Genomic DNA, 20,194 nt, shown 5'->3' with positions numbered 1-20,194 from the left:
GAGGCCTATTAAGTCAGCCCAGTTTGTCTATAGAGTTGACATCCCCAAGACATAAGTGTCCCCTGGATTTTAGGTCTGAGGCCTTAGCAGTTCTCGGGCTGAATGACATTGAAAATGACCTGTCTCTAAGGGGAGACTCCACCAACCACAGGGCCCCTTTGGGCCTTTGCAGGACAACTCCTTGCCTTCATTCTGCAGCCTTGACTGGGCACTTGGTCTGCGCCGGGCACTGTGCCAGTGCTAAGGACACTGCAGTGGACACCCCAGTTCCTTCTTACTTGGAGCCCACAGTATACAAACTGGGAGCCCCCCCAAAGCATCCATGAGCCCCTTTCTCCCTCCCTGTCGCCAACTCCTCGCCCTCAACTCCTTTCACCTGCCTTGGCCCTTGTCAGCCTTCATGGACCACAATTATCCCATCTACAAAGTATGAGGCAGAATGATGAACACAGGCCAGAATTCACTAATGCAACAGGTCAGGAGATGCTAATGCACTTTTAGACTCCTCCTTGGCAATAGCCGTCTGAGAGACACATAGCTGAGTCCTGGCCCAGCTCCAGGGTGGGGCGCCTCAGGCAGGTTACTTGTCCTCTCTCTGAGTCCCAGCTTCTTCGTTTTGAAAACCAGTGGGGTTGAATATCATAGTTTCCAGGACACTTCCTGCTCTAAAACTGCTGAGCCTGAAGCATATGCTTCTGAATCCCCTGGCCCTCTTACATCCTGGCCCTCTGGGAGTAGATTTTCTTTTTGAAGCTGCCAAAACCATCTTGTTGCCAGTTTTGGTACTAAGGTTGGTGATGCTGCGAAGAGACGCCATGTTTGGTGACAAATGAGGAAGACTAGTAACTAGCAGGGTGGTTCCTCACTCTGGGACCACACCCCAAGACAAGTCTAAAAAATCAGATCCCACCTGTGTGGCTGACTTGCTGGAAAACAACGCTGAGGTCCTCTATCCTCATCGTTTCTCTGTGGACCTCAGTGTCCTAGACTATAAAATGGAAGAAGGAGGAGGTCGACTCTCCTCTGACCTAGAATGTCTTTCCTAAGTGCTCAAGTTAGAGGTGTCTTGCTTTTAAATAAGATCTCTTTATCAGGGATTTCTTTTATTCTTTAAGGGCCTCCCTGGTCCGAAAGTCAGCTCACTCCGTCATGCAGGCCTCCACAATTCGGTGGTGCTATGTGCTGGTGTGGCCACCAGGTGACAGTGCAGTCCCACCCTGGAATCGTCATCAGCTTGCTCCATCCTTGAGCAGCAATACAATTTACCAACAGCCTTGCTTGGGGCAGGCCCCATCATGGATCCTAGAAACAGAAATGAATCCAATCCTGCAGCAGGAATTCCTGAAACTCCCTGGAATGGTCAGTCCTGAGGAACCCTGCAGGGCCTGCCCCCTCCTCTCTCTGTGATCTCCAAACTCCTGTGTACAGCATTCAGGACCCTCTGCAATCAGGTCTCACCTCCAGGTCCACAGCCTGTGCTCCTAGACCTGAGCCACAGGGATTTAAAGGAAAGGAGAGAAGCACTTCACTTGGCTGGGCGTCAAAGGGTGATGCTAGGAGCAGGGCATCCTTGAACGCAGGCATGAAGGGGGCCTGGGCCAGCAGAGTGCCTGGGTCAGCGGTAGCTGGAGGGAGCTAAGGCAGAGGAGGCCTGTGGCTTCCTGTGAAGAACTGAAGAGCCACTTCCTTTCAACAGATGACTGTGGTGGAGGGGCAAAGATTAGGGAGTATGTGTTTTCTGGTTTAGGGGGAAAGGATGGGGACCCCAGGGAGACCCCATGAAGATGCCCAGAGCAGCCTTCTAGTTCCCTTCCCTCTGGGGTCTCCATGGAGCAGACAGTGCAGATAGTCAGGGTCACACCCTTCACATGTGCTGTGAAGCCACAGAGAGGAGAGTCACGTTAGGGGCAGGCTCCTTTGCATAAGGCCAGTAAAAAGAAATAGAGCTTGGTTACTCCAAGAAACAAGCCCAAGTACCTAGCCCCAAGTACCTAAGTCCAAGTACCCATCCATCCTCAGAACCCAGACCCAGAAACCCAGCCCCAAATTGGCGTCAAATTGGCCAAGCCCTACTTGGCGTCAAATACTGGCCCCAAATTCCCAGCTCCAAGCACCATCTCCCAGTGCCCAGGCGGAGGCTGACAGGGGCCTAGTGTTTCTTTCACTGTATGGGGGAATGGCCACAGGAAAACTTGTCCCAAATCATTCTCTCAGGATGTATTTACTGGATTGTCTTCCCCTGATGGGGCCAGCACTAAAGGAAATGCCAGTCCAGTCATGACAAATAATCACGAAACCCGAATTGGTACAATTTTACTGCTTTTGTTCTATTTGCACACACTTGCTTGTCCAGGATGGTACCCACCCCCACTCACTCCAACTCCCATCTGATGGAGAACTAGATTTCTCCAACTGGGGCAGAAGCAGAAGGTCAAGGCCAGGGAGGCCTTCTGAATCCAGCCCTAGGCAGAGAGGCAGGGGCTTGATTTGGGAGCTCCCACCCCTTAGCCTTGCTGCACGATTCTGTCTGGGCTTCTGCTTCATTTCTGTCTGGCCACTGGACAACCTTTGCCTGCCTCTCCCAAGGGGTACATGTGAGGAGAAGGATGGAGCACCAGGAGCACTGCATGATTCAACTGCTCCAGGTGCTGACCTGAGGAAGAAGCAGAGGGTCTGCACTAAGCCATGATTTCTTACCCATTCTCTTGGAACCTATCAACTCAAGCCCATTCCTCCCTCAATCTCTCCCACTTCAGCAAAGGCACCTTCAGGCATGCAGTTACCTAGGCCAGACATTTGCCCAAAGACCTTCCAATAACGGCTCCTTCACACTTTGGTTTCCTCTCAAATGTCACCTCCTCAGAGAAGCCCTCTCTGACTGCCTACTTTAAAGTAGCCTCTTTGTTCCTCTCTCCCTCAGTGGCTCCCAAATTTATCTGCACCTTGAAATTACCTGGAGGCTTCAAAACATACAGAAGCTTCGAAACCTGTGTCTCGCCCACAGAGATTGTGATTTAATTGGCCTGGGGTGCAGCCTGGGCTTTGGAATTTTTAAAAAATTTCCAGGTGACTCTAATGTGCAGACACACGAGTGTGGGAACCACTGCTCTAGCATATCACCCTGTTTTGATTTTCTGTGAAAGGCCAGTAAAGAAATGGAGCTTGGTGACTCCAAGAAGCAAGCCCACGCGCCCATCCCCAAGTACCCAAGTCCAAGTACTCATCCTCAGAACCCAGCCCCAACCACTCAGATTCAAGGTTTTACATATATTTTAACTCATTTAATCCTTATAACAATCCTCTTGAGTGTTTGGGACTCTATAAATAATTGTCTGATAAAGAAATGACTTAATCTCCCTCTGCATCCTCCAGGTTCAATCAGCAATCAACCAGCCAACAGATTCTATCCTCTAATTATTTGAGTCTGTTTGCGACCCTCCACCCACGTGGCCCACCTCTCCCTCTCCTCATCTAGCCTGTTACCTTCAGGCCTGGAGGGCACCTACAAGGTCCTCCTTACCGGTCCACTCCTGCCTCTTATATATTCTCCACACAGAGCCAAGGAAGATCTTAAAACAAAGTAGATCAAGTGACACACCCCCTTTAAAGCCCCCCAATGGCTGCCCATCACACTTAGAATAAAACTCTACTTTGGCCTTCAAGGTCTTGAATAATCTGCTCAAACCTCCAGAGCCTTATCCCACCTTGCTTCCCCTCCCCCAATTCTTTTCCGGCCATACTGGCCTCTGTGTCCTTCCCAGAATTTCCCAAGTGCCTGCCAACCTCAATGCCTTTCCATAAGCTCTTCCCTTTGGCTGGAACACTCTTGTTGCTTCAGGAGTCAGCTCAAATGTAACTTCTCCAAAGACCTGAGCCCCCAACCTAAATTAAACACTCCATGATTCCAGCAGCCTGTATCTTCTGTTCCTAGAATTGATCACAATTGTAATAAAAGGATGATCGGTGTAAGCACTTGTTACAGTCAGACTTCCTCACTAGATTCTGAGCTGAGCAGCAGCACAGGGTTCCCTGTGATTTGTTGCCATCACCCAGCACAGTGCCTGGCACACAGGAAGCGCTCAATAACTTTAGTTGAGTGGATGGACAGATAGATGGACAGTGGGTGGATGAGGAGTGATTGAGTGAATACCTACATTTAAAATTAGGAATCTATTCACGCCACCTGTATTTTTCGGGTCAGTTATAATATGCGCGAGTCACATGGTAGCTGTTTTCACTCTTCCAGAGCCCCCAATCCATTGGCTCCTCCTTTGGCCTTTTCCAGATACGGCCTCTGGGCGGGGCTTCCGGGGCCAGTTGGGTGACGTCACAGATGGACGTGTGCCCGGAGTTAGCCTCTGCTTTCTGATTGGCGCGGGGCGCCGCTGCTGTCGGAGTAGATGCAGTAGGAGTAGAAGGTGAGGGAACGCGGTAGGGTGTCCGCGTAGACGGCTTTGAAGCTGTGGTGCGGCGGCGCTAGCTTAAGAGCGTCGGGGGCTCCCGGGGGTACGTTCACGTAAGAGCGAGAGCATGCGCGGAGTTTGTCGAGGCTTACGCCGTTCTGCTGGGAAATGAGACAGAAGAGGGGACGCTCGCTGCGGCCGGACCAATCCCCGTAGCGGGCGGGGCAGAGAGCGTGTGACCGTGCCCCAGAGTGTTCGCCGGAGCGCGGCTATTTCTGGCCTCTGACCTCAGCGAGGAAAGTCCCATAAACACAGCCCCACCCTCCCCCTCGCTCTCCTGGACACGCCCCGCCTCTTCCCCTCACCCCAACTCAGACCCAAAAGACTTGCTGGACTCAGAGTGTGCAGACCTGGTTTCTAGCCCTAGGTCTGTGTGACCCTGAACAAGAGTCGTGCTTTCTGGACCTCACTCTGGTCATTTGCAAAATTAAACAGTACCTGCATTAAACGATATGATATATAAAGTGCCCGACACTGGTTCGGAAAGAAGATACAATACTAGCTTCTTTCTCCCTAACCCTGACCTTGCTGATGATTTGCACTGTGGCCTGAAGCAATTTCACTTAACCTTTGGGAGCCTCACCTCCTCTGTCCTAGGATGAGAGAACTGTCCTTTCAGCCCCAAAGTCCTGGGAGCTAACACTTCCTGAGTCATTGAGTTAGTGATGAGCTGAGACCAGCCCTACCTCCCGGTGTCACTTTGCCGAGGTTCCTCTTACAAATGAGCTTCCTCACCGTCCCTGAGATAGCGCCTACGAGGGCTGAGCTCCCCAGAGGTTCTGCAGGGGGCTAAGGGTCTGCAGGGACCTTAATGGGTGTCCCACAAAACCTTCCTTGATGCTCCTACCAAAGATTCTCCTGTGTAAGACCCCTCTGTGGCTCCCTGTGGCCCTCAGGCTACTCAGCAAGAGTCACAAGGCCACGCCCGGGTCTCTAGTCTCAGCCAAGTGTCCTCCCCTCTCTCCCAGCCAGGCTCTCGACAAACTGAGCTGCTTTCAACTCTTTCCTCTCATTCAGGTGTTTACACAGACAGTTCCCCTTCTGCCCCATCCTTTCACCTGGCTAACTCCTCATCTTTGACCATCATGGGACAGGGTGGATGCTAACCCCTAAGGATAGGTCCCTGTTTAGGTGAGGACTGGTGAGTGACTCCTGACCTTGCTCTGTTCAGCCACTGCTCTTCTTGCTTCTTACCTGCAGCCATGCTGAACTTTAAACTCCTTGAAAATGCGGGTCTCTCTCTTGCCTCTGGGCTTTTGCCCAGGCTGTTCCCTTAGACCTGAACACTCTTCTTGTCCCTACGTAATTCATACTTGTCCTTCAAATCTCAGTTTAGAAGTCACTTCATCCCAGGGTTGGGGAGAGGGGTTCCTTGACCAGCCCTCTCATATCAAATACACACTTTCTTGCTGCTCTTGAATGCCTCTATCCCCTGTTGGAATGCAAGTTAGGAGAGAATAAGGGTGCCTTATCACTGTAACCCCCAGCGATGGGCACAGGGCCTAGCTCAAAGTAGGTTCTCAATAGGAGTTTGTCAAATGAGTGAATGAGTGAATCCTTGCCCAGTGCTTGCCAGTCTCTGCTTACATACCTCAGAGGCAGGGAACTCACTACTTTTGAAGCAGCCTACTCCATCTGCGCGTTATAAGACCTCCAATTTCTGCCTACCCCCAACCAATGCCCAGGAAATTCCCTGGAACTGAGATCCAGAGCTAGTGAATATTTTGAGGTATTTGGTATAAAGCCAGGGTCCACCCAACTGTCCTGAAGGCTTGTGCAGGCTTACCTAGCCCTGATAAGGCCCACAGGTGGCAGCCGTGGCCAGATCCCCACCCCCTAGATCGATTTGTAGAGGTCTGGGACTTAAGACTCCCTCATAGCTCATGCTCCCCTTTAGGAGCAGCCCATCACCTCTGCTGGGGGCAGGGACACCAGCAACCTGGTGTGGGGGGGGGGGGGCAGGAAGGCAGCACTGGACTACCACTGCTTCATTCAATCCCCAGGCCAGCCCTGTAAGGCAGGAGCTGCTGTCCCATTTTACACATGCACAAACAGGCTTCTAGATAGATACTGTTTACCTAAGGTCACACAATGAGATAGTGGCAAAGCCAGGCTGAACTTCAACCTCTCTCCTCTGTGCTTCAGCTTGGTGCTTGTCTACCTGCCCTGCTCCTGGCCCATTCTGCCTGAAGCATCGCGAGGTCCTGAAGGGTCCCATGGCTCCTGTTTCCCACAGCTGGTTCCCATCCCCACTGGGGTCTCCGCAGCTGTACTTGGGCAGCAACTTAGGGCTGGCTGAGTGTCAGGAGTCATCCCTTCCTTCTGCACTTGGTCACTCCCCAAAACTGCAGAGGGACCCAGACCAATATTAGGCAGTGGCCAAGGAGCTGTTTTGTAGATACCAAGTCCCTGAGACAGCTGAGCCACATATTTGCATGACCTTGGCTGGGTTTCTTCCCTTCTTGGGCCTTCAATTTATCATCTGTAAGGGGGCATATTATCCCTTCCCAGAGCCTCAGTGTGTTAGAATTCAGGAAAACTGCTCACTCTTCCAGGTCACCTCACCCTTGAACCCTCTCACCTTGAAGGACAGAGCCCCCCTCCAGGGTCCCTGTGGTGGCAGAACTCCAACATAAACTGTACATAGCCTAATCCTTGATGGAGGTCACAAATCCTGGGTAGGGCAGGCACTTGGTTGGGGAGACCAGTTTCCCCAGCTCAGCTTCAGCCCCTCTCCACCTCCGTCCCTGCTCTCTCATCATGTCTGTTCCCTCTACTGTCTGTGGCCTTTGCAGAGCCATTCCCCAGGGGACTCTGCGTCTCCTGTCTCTTCCTGTCTGTCCTCCCTCCCTTCTTCCTCCCACAGATGTTTATCCATGCCTACTCTGTGCATATATCACCGAATAAGCTCAGTGCCTATCCTTGCAAAGCTCACAGTTTAGTGGGGGAGACCGACAAGGAAACCAAGCTACAGTTCATTCACTCATCCCAAATCCTATGGCCCTCCCTGCTGCTGCCCTCACCTGTACATTCTGCTCTCCACACTGCAGCCTGAGCCATCCTGTTAAAAGGGAAGTTCTAACATGTCACTCTTCTGCTCAATCCCCTCCCATGACACCCTGTCTCAAAGGAAAAGCCAGTGTCCTTGCTGTGACCTGCAAGGCCTGCAGGATCTACCTCATCGCCTCCCACTCTCCCCTCTGAATGCACCATTCCAGCTGCAGGGGCTGCCTGGCTGTTTTTCAACATGCCAAGCATGCTCCTTCCTCAGGCCTTTGCATTTGCCCTTGGTGCTGCTAGGACTATCTTCCCGCAGGTATCCATGTAGCCTCGTGCTTTCACTCAGGTGTGGGTAGGGGGATGGGGGGCCAGGAAGGAAGCCCTGGACCTTCCCTGGCTGCGCATCTAAATACTACTCCTAGGCTTCTGTCCTTTTATCTGCTTTATGATGTTTTCTTGGCACTACCAAGTGACATGTACTTACTTGTTTATTGTCTGTTTCCCTACAGTAGTGTAAATCCCATGAGATCTCCTGAGGTTCCCCACCCCTCAAGGAGAGAGAGAGAGAGAGAGAGAGAGAGAGAGAGAGGAATACCAGGAAACTGAAAAAAGAAAAGGCAACACTAATCACCTTCTACTATAGATAATCATATTGAAAGCCTAAATAATTAAAACAACTTGATTTGGGTGCAAGGAAAGACAAACAGACCAATAGACTGGAATAGAATGTCGAGATATGGACCCAATTGTACAGAGATTAGTATTTGATAGAGTTGATAAAGGTGATATCTTAAAGTGGAGAATGGACTCGATAATAAACAGTGTTAGGACAACTAGCCAACTGGGGGAAAAATTAGACCTGTACTTCGTGTCGAGTACCACGGTAAGCTCCAAAGGGATCAAAGAATTAAATGTTAAAAAAATAAAAAATTATAAAAGCACTAGAGAAAAACATGGGAGAATCTATAATCTCATAGTGAGAAAAGTCTAACCATGACTCAAAAACCAAAAAGCCATTTTAAAAGATTGATAAAGTCAACTATATAAAAATAAAAAACTATTACATGGGAAAACACTATAAATCTAGTCATAAGACAAATGACAAGGTAGAAGAAAACAGTGGCAACTCAGATCACACACAAAGGATCATGTCTCTAGAAAGAATCCCTGGAAAGTCATTAAAAGGACCAACAATCCAACAATCTAATAGACATAGGCATAGGATATGAGCTGACAGTCCCCAGAAAAGTAAATACAAATGGCTTCTAAACATATGAAAAGAAGCTCAAACTTACTCGAAGAAATGAAAATCAGGAAAACCAGTCGGATACCATTTCTTACCATTCTGGCAAAAAAATCCAAAAGTTTAATAATATACTCTGGGCATTTCCATAAGGAAACAGTGCTTTCTCACATGTTCTCATAGAGTACTCTCACACATGCAAATATAAATTGGTATAGGTCCCCAAAAGGGCATTTTCGCAAAATTTATCAAAATTATAAAAACATCCAGATATCCTACTTCTAGGAATTTATCCTTCGTGTGCATTTGCACAAGTGAGAAGTTATGTATATATAAAGTTATTCTCTGCAGCACTATGTTTGCAATAGCAAAAGACCAGAAACAACTCACTGTCTATTACTAGTAAGGGGTTAGATTAGGTAGAATGCAGTCCATCCATTGAATGGAATACTATACAATCGTGAAAAAGAATGGGGGAGATCTGTGTGTTCTGATAGGGAAAGTTCTGTAAGAGATAATAAGTTTTTAAAAAGCAAGATTGAGAGCAGTGTATATGATATTCCACCTTTTGTAGGAAAAGGGGGGATTTTATATATTTTCATAACCTTACTGAGTGGCAGAATAACCAATGATTGCGATCACAGACTCAGAAGCCAGACTGCCTGAGTTCAAATACACATTCTGCTTCTATGCTGGGTTGAATAGTGTCCCACCAAAGTTCATGTCTACCTGGGACCTGTGACTGTGACCTTGTTTGGAAATAGGGTCACTGCAGAAGTAATCATGTTTAGATGAGGTCACACCTGATTAGGTAGGTGCTAAATCCAATATGACTGGTGTCCTTATAAGAAGAGGAAAATTTGATCACAGAGCCAGACACACAGTAGAGAAGGCCATATGAAGACAGGCAGGGATTGAGTGATGCATCTGAAGCCAAGGAATGCCAAGGATTGTTCGCAAATCATCTGAAGCTAAGAGAGAAGCATGGAACAGATTCTCCCAAGAGCCTTTTAAAGGAACGAACCCTACTGACACCTCAGTTTTGGACTTCTGGCCTCCAGAATTGTGAAAGAATAAATTTCTGTTGTTTGAAGCCACCAGGTTTTGGTCATTTGTTAGGGAAGCCCTAGGAAACGGATACAGCTACTTAGAAGCTGTGCAATCTTGGGTAAACCTCTCTGTTCCCTACTTTCCTTATCCATAAAATAGGGATAAATAGTGCTTACCGCATAAGGTTGGTGTTACAGGGATTAAATGAGTGAATAATTTTAAAGAATTTACATTAAGCTCTGACACATAGTAAGTGCTATATAAATGTTAACTAAATATATGCTTGTGTTTGCATAAAGAAATCTTGGAAGGACAACCAAGAAACTAGTACACGTGCTCGGTAGAAGGAATAGGAGATGAAGACACAGAGGAGCAAGACTTTGCAGAGCCTTTGCAATTTTCAGGCATTTTATATATTTTTCTTTTTGAACCATATGAATGTGTTAATATTTAAAAATGGAAAATTAGTTAAAAACACAAATCCTATTACCTGCTCAAAACCCCCCAGAGGTTTCCCATTACATGTATTACAAAATCAGATCTCTTTCCTGTGGCTGACAAATGCCACCAAAACATGAGCATCCGTCTCCTCAGCTTTCAGTTCAGTTCTCCTCATCACTCTCTTCTAGCCTGCTTTACTTTTCTTTAAAGCATGTATCCCCTTGACATTCCATGTATGTTGACTGTCTCCTCCCACTTCTAAGGTCCAAGAGGGAAGGGGCTGTGTCTGTCTTGTTCACAGCTGTATCCGCAATCCTTAGCACAGAGCCTGGCACATTCAATAAATATTTGTTGAACCAATGGATGAAACGAAACATTATATGTAAGGTGCTTAGCTTGGTACCTGGCACACAGTAGAGAGTTCCTTCCCCTTCCTTCCCCTTCCTTCCCCTTCCTTTCCCTTCCCTTCCCTTCCCTTCCCTTCCCTTCCCTTCCCTTCCCTTCCCTTCCCTTCCCTTCCCTTCCCTTCCCTTCCCTTCCCTTCCCTTCCCTTCCCTTCCCTTCCCTTCCCTTCCCTTCCCTTCCCTTCCCTTCCCTTCCCTTCCCTTCCCTTCCCTTCCCTTCCCTTCCCTTCCCTTCCCTTCCCTTCCCTTCCCTTCCCTTCCCTTCCCTTCCCTTCCCTTCCCTTCCCTTCCCTTCCCTTCCCTTCCCTTCCCTTCCCTTCCCTTCCCTTCCCTTCCCTTCCCTTCCCTTCCCTTCCCTTCCCTTCCCTTCCCTTCCCTTCCCTTCCCTTCCCTTCCCTTCCCTTCCCTTCCCTTCCCTTCCCTTCCCTTCCCTTCCCTTCCCTTCCCTTCCCTTCCCTTCCCTTCCCTTCCCTTCCCTTCCCTTCCCTTCCCTTCCCTTCCCTTCCCTTCCCTTCCCTTCCCTTCCCTTCCCTTCCCTTCCCTTCCCTTCCCTTCCCTTCCCTTCCCTTCCCTTCCCTTCCCTTCCCTTCCCTTCCCTTCCCTTCCCTTCCCTTCCCTTCCCTTCCCTTCCCTTCCCTTTGGACATCTTCGCTCCTTTCTTACCACCCTCTACCAACCAGGAATGCCTCCCATGTGACCATATAGATTCCTTCTCTGAGCCTTTCTCAGACCCTTTCTCAGCCAACTCTACTCTTTCCTCTCCAGTGGACTTTATATTCGGCTATTGACCTGGAGTGTGACATGTCATATCTCCTCCATTAGACAATGGTTCCCCTATGCCGGAACCGTGAGAACTGTGATTCTGCCTCACTCTGGCTCCATCCTTTCCCAGGGCTCAGCCTATGGAGCTATCCACAGGGACCACTGTGTCATTTCCTGACTCTGGTAAGGAATTCCAGGCTTGTTCCCCTTCTCTGTCAGTAAGTCCCTTCTTCAGTCTAACTGAAATCATTCTTGCTACAATAAAGAATAAGTTTCCTCTTAGTTCCCTAGGGCTTGTGAGAGAGTAGTTGGGCCAATTTTTTTCTGTCATCTTCTGTTGATTGTCAGGGACTTGGGGGTGGGCCCTCACCATGGAATCTCCAGTCCAAGCTTTCAGGCAGAGCCACACTGGCCAGCTACTTGGCAAGAAAAATTTCTCCTTTATTTAGTCAGAGGATCTCAGTGAGCCCCACAGGGATGCCAGCTCTCCAGGACTGTGGTCCATCAGTTGGTTGGGGGCCAGGCACAAAGTGTAATGGGGACTACTGTGGTAGTTAATGAACCTGGAGGGGAGAGACTGACACCTGTGACCTTGACCGCCTCTCTCCCACCTCCTCCTTCTTAATTCATCCATCCATTCATGCAGCCTTTCAGAGTAAAAGTCAGGAGCACCTACTATGTGCCACACACCTAGCTCTTACATTCTCTAATCTTGCTTTCCCTGTCTGTAAAATGGGGCTAATAGTACCCTACTTATAAGGTCATTGTGAAGTTTAAATGAGCTAATGTATATAAAGCCCTTAGCATAATACTTGGCTCATTGTAAATACTCAGTAAACATGTTGTTTTTCAGTTTAATCAACACTGAAAGATGCCAGCTCTGGGCCAGGCTCTCAAGGGTACAGTGGGAAAGGCAGATACAAGAATAGACATTTATAAAATAAAGTCTAAGTGACAGGGTATTTGGGGGCAAGGTGGAGCTGGGACCCCAGCTGCCAGGTGCTCTGCTGGGTGACCTTGGGGAAGCACACCATCTCTGGTCCTGCCAAAGAGAAGACAGGAGTTAGGATGGGGACAGATGCCTAAAAATAGGGTGGGACAGCAATAAGGACTTGGGGTTGAGCCAGCAGACTCTGCCTTCCAATCTCAACTCTGCCAAGTCCTCCTAGTATGACATTGGGCAAGACCTGCCCCCCCAAAAAAAAAACCCCTCAGTTTCCTCTGAACAGTGAGGGTCTTCACATGAGGTGGCAGGGTGGTTGTGAGGATTCAGGAAGAGGACAGGTGGCAAACTCGAGGTGCTGAGCCCTTGTGTGGGAGCAGTGCCAGCCAGCCCCAGCCTACCTGAGGTAGTGGAGGAACTTCATCCACAGCAAGGAGGCCCTGGGGCTGGCAGCTGGAAGGTCCCCTTCGCTGCTGTAGCTCCTCCCATGCCAGTGGCTATAAGTGCTTGAAGAGGCTGACGGCCTAGTACTTGCCAGATGCCAATAAGTCTGCCATGGGTGCTCCAGATGTGCTGTTGCTCCTCAGGCTGAGGACTCACGTGCAGACATACCTGAGGGTGGGATGTGCAAGAGCCCCCTGGGATAGTATATCCTCTCCCACCTTGGGCCAGAGGGGACTGGATAGACGGTGCAGGGCCTTGGGCCTACTCAGTAATTGAGTCACTACATTCTTGGACAAGTAACTCAGCCTCCCTGGGTCTCTGTTTCCCCATCTGTAAAATAGGGAAAATGAGACTGACCTGGAGTGTCTTTCAGAACTAACCTGTCTCATTCTCTAGCTTGTGATGTATTCCTTAATGCTCTCTCCCTTCTCCTGGCCCTGGTGAAGTTATCAGTGAGGTGATCTCTGCCGCTTTGCTTAGTCTCTCCTTCAGACTGGGGGATCCTGAGGTCAGAGCTTTGTCTCTTCCTTCTATCTGGGGGTGGGGCTATATTTCTTCCATATGTTCCAAACGTTGATACCATGTTTCCCCCAAAATAAGACCGGGTCTTATATTAATTTTTGCTCCAAAAGACATATCAAGGCTATGTTCAGGGGATGTCATCCTGAAAAATCATGCTAGGGCTTATTTTCTGGTTAGGTCTTATTTTGGGGAAAACACAGTATTATCTAACATTTGCTATGCACAGTAACACAATACAACAGGCACTTCACGTACATTATCTCTGTTCATCATATAACATCGATTTTATTAATATACCCATTTTACAGATGAAGACATGGAGGCTTAAAGCATTTAAATAACTTGTTCAAGGTCACCCAACCAGTAGAGGGAAGAGTCAGGATTTACCCAGAGGCCATGTCAGGGTTATAAAGAGAAGGCAGTGTTAGTCAGTTCAGGTATCCCTGGGCAAAACCCCAGCTTTTTCACTCATTCACTAGCTATGTGACCTTGGGCAAATCTGGAGCTCTCTGACCTGTTTCCCTGTCCCTAGAACAGGAAGAATGACTCTACTTCACGGGGAGATAATACATATATAAGGTCTGGAACAGGGCCTGGCATATAGTAAGTGCTCAGTAAAGGGCCTTCCCTCCTCCCTTCCTTCTTTCCCTCTTCTGGTAGGGCCTCCAGACCTGGGCATATGCCAGGCCAGACTGACCTCGCTGTCTCAGAGACAATATTTGTATTCCCTCCTCCCATTCTGATAAGGTCTGGGGAACTTCTTCCCCCATCCAGGGTCTCTCCATTCCCAGGGAGCCTTAGTCTGCTGGGGGAAGGGAATGAGGGGGTAGTTTCAAGTCTGATGGAGACATAGTCCAATCAGAGATGGGAGATACCGGCCCCAGGTCTGACACTGAGTGAGAAACCACAGCATTATGCCATCTCATTGCACAGGGTGTGTGGCTGGGATGTGGACACAGGAGACAGAAGTGTTGGTGTTCTGGCAGGGAGGGTATCTGGGGCTCTGCCCTATGTCGAGTGAGCTTCTAGGGTCCTCCACCTTTTGGAAGATGGAGCGTGTCATGGGGACAGCAGCTGGGGAAGCCGACATAGTCCAGCTGGTACTTGTTGAAGTGACAGCCCCCTAGGTAGCTAAAGCTATGCATGATGGAACAAACAGGAACTGTGTCTTGGGGGCCTGAGGCCACCCAAAGTCAGCACACGCAGTTGCCCTTCCCCCCACCGCTGTTGACACCCTCTCCAGCACTGGGCTTTCCTGGCCTCCAAGGGCCTCAGATCACACGGACAACAGGAGACACCAGGGACCACTGAGGCAGAGTAGTTTCCCCTCCCCAACAGGCCTCCCATACTCAGGAAATAAACAAGCCCCCCACTAAAGCAGGAGGAACTGCAGGTAGACTGCAAAGAGACCCCTGGAAGCAGAGGGCTCTGTGCTAAGCAGTGCGCCCTACTTCAACTGGGAGTCCCATTCTTGGGAGAGGGCTCCTGAGGAAGGGGAGTCCCGCCCAGAAGCAGAGGGATGGCCAAGTTGACCTGACCCTTATCTGGAAGCCCCAGAACTCAGGCAGGATGCTGCATGGGGTCTGGATTCCCCTTGGTGCCCCAGAGTGGGAGATAACAGCAGATATTGGCCCCCAAGGCCATGGTCACCTATAGCTCGTACTGAAGGACTGCTTATGGCTGACTTGGAGGGTGATGACCTGCCCTAGGGGTAGGAGAGACCATGAGACTGGATTCCTAGAACCCTCGCCAAATTTTTGGATTGTAGACTCGTGGCTGAAGCGGGCTCTCTGGGCAGCCTCCAAGGCCGTACAGCAACCCTACTGAGATTCTCACTCACCTCTGAAGTATTCCAGCCCACGCTATAAAAGACTCCAGCCCACTCTGAAATGCTCCTGTTCCCTCTGAAATCTCCCCCAGAAGACTTCCACCTTCCCCGTAACATTCCAGCCTCCCTCTGGAATTCTCTAGATTCTCCTCACTCACTATTCTAGCACCTTCTGAAATAACCCAGCCCTTCGCGAGTGCTGTAGCCCCCATTGTACACTACTCCAATCACCTCTGACGTGCTCCAGTCCCTGCTGTGGGACTCTACTCCACTGTTAAACTCTAGTTCAACTTTAAAATGTGTGCTCTAACTTTAACACTCCATTCCCCTGAAACATGCCAACATCCATAATACTCTGCAGCCCACTTTTATACTGCAACCGTCACTCCCATTTTAGTTCTCCACTGCAGGGGAAATCCTCCAGCCCTTCATTAACACTCCAGCCCCACACCCTCTGATACCCAGCACCTCTGTACTGCTCTGGCCTGCTCCAGGGGAAAGATGGACTCCCAGGCCTGCCCAGAGCATACTGTGCTAGTACTCGATCCAGCTCCTGCTGGTTCCCGTGTCCTCCTGGGCCTCAAACAGCTCCTGGACAGCCTAAGGGAGTGTCAACACCCCTGGTAGGAGGAGGCTCTGAGGTGACCCCACTGGCTTCCTTAAGCTGTTCACAGCCCGCAGAGTCCCCCTCTAAGAAACCTTCTCCCCACCTCCTGGGAAAGAGCCCCTCTGACCAAAAACATGGCAGTAGTCCCCAAAGGTTGGGAGCACTCAGGCCCTGGGGGACCGCACACCCCTGACCTGCTAAGTGGACTTGTCACGGGCTCCCTGGCTGGGTCAGCCGCCCAGAGGCAGCCCCACAGGCTCAGGCAGCCCCAGCGCCCGGCCGGTTTCTCCATTGTGCTGCTCTGAGACACCTGCCCTGTGGCTCCATGGGTCTGCTGCTTAAAGGGCAGCTAGGCCAAGGCCAAGCTGCCTCTGTTCAAAGAACACAGTGACCCATCAGGGCCTCTGCGTCATCAGAGAATGGAGCTGGGCCCTGGGAAGGACTTGGAGTGGGGGGGCTGCGTGCCCTGCTTTGTGCTTGCCCAAGGGCTGCCCACCAGGTCACCCTTATGTGAGGGTGAGGGTAGGCAGATCCTAGCAAGTCTTTGACCACAAGGTGGCTACATGGGAGGGGAGCTTAATTAGGAGTCTGCAAGCAGAAGTAACTAGGTTCCAAGCCCAGCTCCGCTGTGTTCCTTTAGGCAAATCACTTGCCCTCTCCAAGCTGCAGTGGCTTCGCCTTTGAAACAGAGTTAACCCTTATCTTGCCCGCTTACCCGTTTCCTTCAAAGCTCAAGTGAGATAGTGGTTATAGAATGAATCTTTCATTTGACAAATATTTATTGAGTGCCTACTATGTGCCTGGCCTGCTTTAGACACAGACATAAAGTATTTGTTATTTTACTTTGATTATTTATCAATCAGCTTATGAAGATGAAGGGACTAGGATATGGAATGTTGGTAGGAGAGATTTTTTTTTTTTTTTTTTTAAGATTTTATTGGGGAAGGGGAACAGGACTTTATTGGGGAACAGTGTGTACTGCCAGGACTTTTTCCAAGTCAGGTTGTTGTCCTTTCAATCTTAGTTGTGGAGGGCGCAGCTCAGCTCTAGGTCCAGTTGCCCTTGTTAGTTGCAGGGGGTGCAGCCCACCATCCCTTGCAGGAGTCGAATCGGCAACCTTGTGGTTGAAAGGATGCACTCCAACCAACTGAGCCATCCGGGAGCTCAGAGGCAGCTTAGAGGCAGCTCAGCGGCAGCTCAGCTCAAGGTGCCGTGTTCAATCTTAGTTGCAGGGGGCGGAGCCCACCATCCTTTGCGGGAGTCGAGGAATCGAACCAGCAACCTTGTGGTTGAGAGCACACTGGCCCATGTGAGAATCAAACAGGCAGCCTTCGGCGTTAGGAGCATGGAGCTCCAACCGCCTGAGCCAGCGGGCCGGCCTCCGGGAGAGATTCTAAAACTCCTGATCAGACCACGCTCCCTGGCTCCTGACAGCTTTTCATACAACTTTTATGTACAAGGTAATTTCAAAGCCAACATTTCCTTTACAACATTTACTACTCATCCTAGGAGACAAATGTTACTGTTCTGGTTTTGAAACTAAAGCCTAGAGTTATGTCACTTGCCTAAGATATCACAGCTAGTAACTTATGGGACCTGAATTTGAACCTTGCTGCCTTTGACAAGGAAAGAGGTCAGAGTATCACCACAGCCCTCTTCCACCTCCACCTCCCACCCCTTGGCTCCTGTGCTGTGGGGAGATGAGCCAGGTCTGTTCCTAGGGATCCTGGCAGAGGGCCCTCAGTCTGTATCAACCCTGTCCTCCAGGAGTCCCCAATCCTATAGAGGACAAGAGGACTGGACTCCAAGGAAGACATCTGGAAGTTAAACAGGCTCATAGGACATCTTGTCCCACCTTGTCCTTGTACAAATCAGGAAATATACCTGGGCAGACACCTTCTCAAAGTCACACAGCTCATCAGAGGCCTGCCTCTTACCCAGGTGACTTGCCTGCCCTTAAAAGACAGAGCCTGTCAAAGGCCCCCTAGTGGTGGAGACAAGAAAGGCTCAAGGTTCCGAAACGGGAGAAAATACACCTGGCCTGGAAGGCTGAGCCTGGGCAAAAAAAGAGAGGCCACCAGGTGGGGAAACTGTGGACAAAGGCTGGGCCGTGGGGCGTGGGGTGTGCATCACCATGGAGGCCCATCCCCTGCCCATACATGAAATCAGTCCATGTAGATCTCTGCTTGCTCACCCTGGCGTCTCCTGAGACCAACGTTCTTCTGAGCTGTTCTGATGATTGTAGTTCTTCCTGCTCCTAAGCCTGAAATTCTGCCTGCCTGAGCCTCCACCTGCTGGTCAGAGTTCTACTGTCTGGGCCCCCGGAATGAGTGTCATCCCTGGCCCCAGAGCAACTGAGAGGAAGGGGGATCTCTATCAGAGTTCTCCCCTACAGGCAGCCTCCTATGTATCCTTCAGAACCCACTCAGATACTCCCTCCTCTGGGAAGTTATCCCTCTCCCCCAGGCAAAGTTTATTGCTTCTTTCCTTCCTGTTTTCAACCAGCATCTAGCAAGCACCTACTAGGTGCCAGGCACGTGGAAAGTGCTGGCTTGTTTAAATGACAAAATCCCTGCCTAGTGGAGCTGAAAATCTAGGAGGGAGACAGAAAAACACATTGACTAATACACACAATGATAGCTGGGTTTTTTCCTAAAAAGGTATTTAACCAAGGTTTACACACATTTGGCGGTGATGTCTCTTTGGTCTCTTTTAACATAGAACAGTCACCCCCACCTTGCCTTTTTTTTTTTTAAATGACAACAACTTTTTAAAGTGACCCAACTAGTTGTCTTTTAGAATGTTTCATGTTATAGATGGAGTCTAAACGTTCCTTCATAGTGTCATTTACCTTATTTCTCTAAACCCAGTATCTCTTGTCACTGGAAATTAGGTCAAGAGCAGGAGTTGGCAAACTTATTCTGTAAAGGGCCAGAAAGTAAATATTTTTGGCTTTGCACATCATACAGCCTCTGTTTCAACTACTTGGCTCTGTCATTGTAGCATGAAAGCAACCATACGTAATATGTAAATGGAGCATGGCTGTGTTTTAATACAATTTTATTTATGGACATTGAAATTGGAGTTAACGTAATTTGCATATGTCATGCAATATTATTCTTCCTTTGAGTCTTTGAACCATTTAAAAATGTAAAAACCATTCTTAACTCACAGGACTGCACAAAAACAGGCAGAGGGCCATAGTTAACCCATAGTTTGCTGACACCAGTAATGGGGTGCCCTCTAGATCTCTCCGTTGGAAAGCAGATACCAGATCAGCTGTACAGTACTCCTGTAGCACTGGTGAACATTCTGTTCTTTAAAACGTTTCACCTAGTGGTTTGGCGTCTGCTGTGCACTGAATTGCACCCCTCTGCACCCCATTCGTCTGTTGAAGCCCTAACCCCCCAATGTGACTGTGTTTGGAGATAGGGCCCTTATGGAAGTCACTAAGGTTAAATAAGGTCATAAGGGTGGTGCTCTAATCCAATCAGACAGGTGTCCTTACAAGCAGAGACACGAGAGTTGGTTCTCTCTCTGCCATGTGAGAACACATGGAGAAGATGTCTTCTACAAGCCAGGAAGACAGCTCTTACCAGAAACCAACCAACCCTGCTAGACCTTGATCTGGGACTTCCAGTCTCCAGAACTGTGAGGAATAAATGCTTGTTGTTTGAGCCACCCCGTCTACAGTATTTTGTTATGGCAATCCAAGCTGACAAATACATTGATGATTCTTGCCTAAATTGATTATCTTGCCTAAATTGATTATCTAATCGGGGCTGCAAAATGGAGTTTTTCTAGTTCTCACATTCCTTCTAGTGTGTTAGCTGGCATTTTTCTACAAAGAAAAGCTTTCCCTCATCAACTAGGAATGAACTTCAGTTCCTCCCAAAAAGGCAGGATAAATGCTTACTTCTCTAAGGGAAGGTTTTTGTTTTTTCTTTTTAACTGAAAAATTCTAGAACCTGTTTGTATGCTGGGAGGATAATCTTGTGGAGACGGAGAGATGGTGGTGCAGGAGAGGGGGTTATGGAAGGTGTGAAGTCCTCAAAAGATGAGAAGATTTGGAGTGTAAGTCGGGAAGGGGGAGAAGAGGTGGGAAGTTGGGGGAGAGAAGAAAAGGTGTGAACTGGTCATCTGGGCAGATACCAGGGTCAGCTTACTAGGAAACACCCTGGAGGGTAGGTGGGCCTGAGTAGTGTCCTTTTGGGGCTGGGAGTTGTGACCCTGTCTGCATGGCAGGTGGTTTTTCTCCTCCACATCCAGAGAAGGTGGATAGTTGGATTCCTGCAGGTCTGGGGCTTTCCAGGCAAGTACACTGGAGGGACAGGGAGGCAAGCAGTGCAGGGTCTTTGCAAAGGAGGACTATAAGGAGTGACAACAGAATCTAGGCTGGTTGAAAACAGAAGTGAGAGCAGGAGAGTGATAGCTAGATGGGAAATGGATGGGAGGGCTCAGTGGGCTTGTTGGGCTATGATTTTGGT

The sequence above is a fragment of the Rhinolophus sinicus genome, chromosome 14 (assembly GCF_057876585.1).
Source record: "Rhinolophus sinicus isolate RSI-liver-muscle chromosome 14, RSI-T2T, whole genome shotgun sequence".
Taxonomy (NCBI): Eukaryota; Metazoa; Chordata; class Mammalia; order Chiroptera; family Rhinolophidae; genus Rhinolophus; species Rhinolophus sinicus.
This window is presented reverse-complemented; position numbering follows the sequence as displayed.